Here is a 6376-nt window from a genome sequence, read left to right as displayed (position 1 = left end):
AGCATTTCTATTCCCCAAACCAAGTGAAAGAGGAATGAGTAATGAGAATTACTTGGATTGGGGGGTGCCTGAAAAGATGAGATGAGGCATCTCCTTCTCGGGCTGAATGATTACTCTGCTTCAGAAACCCACAGATCTACCCTAATGCCACTGCTGGATCAGTGCAAGATGAAGTTCTAGAATCATTGGAAATGTTCCTCCAGGAGTTTTGGAAACACAGACTTGTACCTACTTCTTTCACACAGATTCTCAAGGTGGGAGGTGTGCTGGACCAGCCCACAAAACAGGATGATAGCAGCCTTAGTTCCCACTCCAGTTTGAACTCACTAGTGAGTATGTAGAAGATTTAAGTAGTTGGTTCCCATGGCTCCCTGTGGGAGAGAATGGAGATTAGAGGAAAATGCAGGAACTGTAGAATATGAACCAAAGGCTGATCCTTTGTGGGGGAAAAACTTATCAGACTGATAGAAAATGAAAAGGCACAAATAAATAATATCTTGAATGAAAAAGGAGACATAAATAGAGATATAAGGTAGATTCAAGCAATAATTAAATTATTTGAAATTTTTACAGATTTTTCTGGAAAAATAAATGTCCACTCAAGGAAAAATTGAGAATCAGTAACTGTTAAAAGAAAATGCTCACCACATCACAGTCGTCCTCACCCTCCCTCAAAATAACACCCTTTTGCTGTGAGTTTTACCAAAACTTCAAGTAACACGTTTATCCAAGTAGATTCTGGGGTAAGAAAAAAAGAATGTTCATCATGTTAATTGAGGTTAGTGTAATCTTGATACAAAACCATGCTGGGAAGGCAATCTGCCTTGTACCCTAAGTCTCCCTACACATTCATGCCAGCGACGTCAAGAATATAAGGCCCTGAACACTCTTTGCCTCGATTAATTATCAGTGAACAACTCTGAAAGATGAGGGCTGAGACAAAGAGCAGGCCTTGTATAAGAGAGGTGGATTCCCCAAGCTCAGTATTCCTCAATGCTACACAAACAGCGTGTGTGGCATCTGCCTGAAAACTTTCACTTTGCTTCTGTGAAACTTGGGGTCAAGAGGGACTGATACAAATGCTGCTCATGCTGCTTGCTCTGCTGTGAGCAGTAAAGTCCTTTGTGTCCAGGAGTCCCATGTCTTATGCCCCTATCCACAAAACAGACAGGCTAACTTCTAGCTTCTAAACTGGATAAAATGTCAAAACCTCACAGGGTTTTATAACGTATAGGGAAAGTATAGTATAGGGAGAGCAAAAATGAATATAGATATAAGAATCTTAAATGAAACAGCAAATCAAACTCAGCAGTGTATGTTATGATCCGGTAGGTGGTCCTAGGAATACAAAGATGGTTCATCAGAAAACCCATTACTGTAATATACCATGTTAACAGATTGAAGTGGAAAAATACAATCAAATTTATTTACTATAATTCTCATTCAGGATTAAAGAAAGACATTTCTTTAGAAACAAGAAAATTATTAGAATTTGAGAAGTCTAAAAACTTGTCTCCTTGAATATTCCCATCCTGTGAAGTCAAGGATTTAAGAAAGAGTAGCAGTGGAGTGGGGAGGGGAAATGTGAAGAGAGGGAGGAACTGATGGAGACCAAAAAGAAAGAAACTCCAACTCCAAAGATGGAGTGGAGCTTGAAACTCCTAACTTGCATGCTTACATATAAAGTATAATGAATGCTGAAGGAAGTAGCAGGCTGCCACAGTTCTATAGCTATGTCATTGATAGCTAGAATGGATGTTTTCCTTTTTAAAAATTGTGGTAAAATATACATAACATAAAATTTACTATTTAAACCATTTTTAAGTATAGTTCAGTGGCTTTACATACATACAATTCACATTGTACTCGGCACCATCCATGTCCAGAACTCTTTCATCATCCCATACTGAAACTGTACCCTTTAAACAATAATTCCCCATTCTTCCCTCCTCCCTCCATTCTTACCTTCCTTCCCTGGTAACCATGGTCCTACTTTTTGTCTCTACATACTATTTGACTATTCTAGGTACAACATATAAGTGGAATCATACAATATTGGTCCACGTGAGTCTAGTTTATTTCACTTAGTATAATGTCTTCAAGATTCATCCATGTTGAAGCATATGTCAGAAATTCTTTCCTTTTTAAGGCTGAATAATATTTCATTGTATGTATATACCACATTTTGTTGATGCATTCATCCGTCAATGAACATTTGAGTTGTTCCATCTTTTGGCTGTTGCAGATTCGCTACTATGAACATAAGTACAAATATCTGTTTCCCTGCTTTCAATTCATGGGAGGTATATACACAGAAGTGGAATTGCTAGATCATATGGTAATTCTACGTTTAATTTTTTGAAGAGCCGCCATACCATTTCCCACAGTGACTGCACAATTTCACATTCCCACTAGCACAAGGGTTCCAATTTTTCCACATCCTCACCAACATTTGTTTTCTGTTTTGTTTGTTGCTTTTTGATAATAGCCACCCTATGGGGGGGTTAAGTCATGTCTTATTGTGGTTTTGATTTGCATTTCCATAATGACTAATGATGTTGAGAATATTTTCATATGCTTGTTGGCCATTTGTATATGTTCTTTGGAGAATTTATTCAAATTCTTTGCCCATTCTTAAACTGAGTTGTTTTTTGTTGTTGAGTTGTAGGAGTTCTTTACATATTTGGAATATTAATCCCTTATGAGATATGTAATTTACAAATATTTTCTCCCATTTTGTGAGTTGCTTTGTTACTCTGTTCATACTGTCCTTCAGTGCACAAAAAAATTTAATTAAGTCCAATTTGTCTGTTTCTTTAGTTACCTGTACCTTTGGTGTCATGTCTAAGAAATCATTGCCACATCCAATATCATGAAGATTTTTCCCTATGTTTTCTTCTAAGAGCCTTGTGGTTTTAGCTCTTTGATCCATTTTGAGTTAATTTTTCCATATGGTATTACATAAGGGTCCAACTTCATTCTTTCGCATGTGGATCCAGTTTTCCCAGCACCATTTGTTGTTATCCTTTCCTCCACTGAATAGTCTTGGCACCCTTGTTGGAAGTCATTTAACTGTATTTGCAAGGGTTTATTTCTGGGCTCTCTATTCTATTCCATTGGTCTATGTATCTGTTCTAAGGCCAGTGTCACACTATTGATTACTATAGCTTTCTGACCATATTTATTTGAGTATTCTACTGAAGTTTCTACTCTGTCTTGATTACTGTAGCTTTATAATAATCCTTGAAATCAGTAAATCTTGAAATTATGACTTCTTCAAGTTTGCTTACTTTTCTTCAAAAATGTTTAAGCTATACTATTTCCTTCCTTTCCTATGTAAATTTTACAGTCAGTATTTCAATCTCCAGAAGTATTGTGCTTGGATTTTTACTGGAATTAGGTTTAAAATATAGATAAATTTGGGAAGAATTGACAGCTTAGCAATATTTATTCTTTGGATCAATGAACAACAATATATCTGCCCATTTATTTAGTTCTTTACAATTTTCTTTCATTGGTGTATAGTGTTCAGCATGCAAATTCTGCACACATTTTGTTGGAATTATACTTAAGTATTTCGTGGTTTTGGTGCCATTATAAGTCATTCTTGTTTCAATTTCAATTTCTAATTTCTTTTTTAGTATGTAGAAATGCAATTGATTTCTGTGTGTTAAACTTATATACTACAACCTTGCTAAACTCATTTATTCTAGGAGATTTTTGTAGATAGTTTGGGATTTTCTATGTAGTATTGTCTTCTATGCCTTTTGTTTCTTTTCCTTTTATTATTACACTGGCTAAAACTTTCTGTATGATGTTGAATAGGAATGGTGAAAGTGGACATCTTTGCTTTGTTCTGATCTTAGTAGGAGAGGCAGTCAAGTTTTTCACCATTAGGTAGTGTTAGCTGTAAGTTTTTTGTATATCTCTTTTATCAGCTTGAGGAAATTCTCTTCCACTCATAGTTTGCTGAGAATTTTTATCATGAATGAATGTTGAATTTTGTCAAATGCTTTCTTGGTATCAATTAATATGATCTGTATGGTTCTAATATGATAGACTACATAAATTAATTTTCAAATGATGAACTAACCTTGCCTTCCGAGGATAACTCTCATTGTACATGATATGTTATCCTTTTTGTATATTGCTGGGTCCAGTGTACAAATATTTTGTTGAGTATTTTTGTTTCTGTTATGTTCATGATGGATATTGGTCTGAAGCTTTTTGCACTGCCATTATCTGATGTTAGTGTCAGAATAATGCTGACTGCATAAAATGAATAGGGAAGTGTTTCCTCCTTTTTTATTTTCTGGAAATGATTGTGTATAGAATTGGTATTATTTCTTCCTTATATTTTTGTTAGAACTCACCACTGAAACAATCTGGACCTAGAGTTTTCTTTCAAGGTTTTTAGTCTATCTATTCAATTCCTTTAATAGATATAGGAATATTCAGGTCATCTATTTAATCTTGAATGAATTTTGGTAATTTATTTATGTCTTTCAAGAAATTGGTCCATTTTATCTAAGTTGCCATATTTATAGGTATAAAGTTGTTTATAGTATTCATTTATCCTCTTAACAACAACAGTAGGTCTGTAATGATATCATTCCTACTATTGGTAATGTGTGTCTTCTTTTTTCTTGATCAGTCAGACTACAGGTTTGTCAATCTTAGTGATTTTCTCAAAAAATAAACTTTTAGTTTCATTGATTTTCTCTATTGTTTATCTGTTTTCAATTGCATTAATTTCTATTCTTTATTATTTCCTTCATTCTCCTTGTTTCCAGTTTATTTTGTTTTTTGTTTCCTAACTTATTAAAGTGGAAGCTTAGATCATTGATTTGAAATCTTTCTTCTTTTCTAATATAAACATTTAATGCTATAAATTTCCCTCTAGATATTGCTTTAACTGCATCCTACAAATTTTGATACATTGCATTTTTCATTTTTCTTCAGTTAAAAATAAAAGGATAAAAGAATACCATACTGACATAAAGTTGGCAACTTAGATCAAATGGATCAATTCCTCAAAAACCACAAATTACCAAAACTCACCCAAGATAAATAAGCAACCTAAATAGTATTGTAACGATTAAAGAACTTGAATTTGTAGTTAAAACCTTCTGAAAAAGAGATTTACAGGCTGAGATGGTTTCATTGGTGAATTCTACCAAATATATAAAGAAGAAAAATACCAAAAGTAAATGATGTCTCTTAGAAAATAGGAGGGAACACTTCCCAACTTATTTTATGAGACCAACATTACTGATTTCAAACAGACATGTCAGGGAATTCCCTAGTGGTCCAGTGGTTAGGACGCAGTGCTTTCAGTGCTGTAGGCCCAGGTTCAATCCGTGATTGGGGAACTACCATCCCACAAACTATGCGGTGCAGCCAAAGTAAAAAACATTTAAAAAATCAGGTCAGTACAAGAAAACTATAAGAAAAATCACATGATCATATCAATTGATGCAGAAAAAATATGTGACACGTATTAGCCATTTATGATTAAGAAAAAACAATTCAGCAGACTATGCCTTACATCATACTTACTGGTGAAAGACCAAATGCTTTCCCCTAAAATCAGATATAAAGCAAGGATTTCCACTCTTACTACTCATTTTCAACAGCTTACTGGAAATCCTAACCAGTACAATAAGGGGAGAAAACTTAATTAAAATGCATAAAGATTGGAAAAGAAAATATAAAATTGTTCCTAATCACATATGACATGATTGTCTACATATAAAATCCCAAGAAATCTACAAAAAAAAACCTCCTAGCACTAATAAGTTATTTTAGCAAGGTTACAGTGTGTGTCAACAACACAAGTCAATCGTGATTCTATTTTTTGGCAGTGGACAATTGGAAACTGAAATTTTCAAATAAAATTCTGTTTATAATAACTCCTGCCAAAATGCAACCTTTAGGTATAAATCTAACAAAACATGTACAGCATTTTTATGCTGAAAGCTACAAAATGCTGATAGAAATGAAGGAAGGAAGGAAGAGAGTAAGGGAGGGAGGGAGAGAGGGAGGAAGGAAAGCTAAATGAGAACCATACCATGTTCATGGATTGGAAAGCTCAATATAGTAAATATGTCCATTTAAATCAATATTCCCAGGAGGATCATTTTATTTTATTTTATTTTATTTTATTTATTTTAAACAGGTGCCCACCTCACTTTCTCTTCCTTGCCAGACTTTATTTTTATTTTTTTGCATCTTTATTGGAGTATAATTTCTTTACAATGGTGTGTTAGTTTCTGCTTCATAACAAAGTGAATCAGTTATACATATACATATGTTCCCATATCTCTTCCCTCTTGCGTCTCCCTCCCTCCCATCCTCCCTATCCCACCCCTCTAGG

Source organism: Tursiops truncatus, chromosome 13 (assembly GCF_011762595.2).
Source record: "Tursiops truncatus isolate mTurTru1 chromosome 13, mTurTru1.mat.Y, whole genome shotgun sequence".
Classification (NCBI taxonomy): Eukaryota; Metazoa; Chordata; class Mammalia; order Artiodactyla; family Delphinidae; genus Tursiops; species Tursiops truncatus.
Note: the sequence above shows the minus strand (reverse complement) of the source record.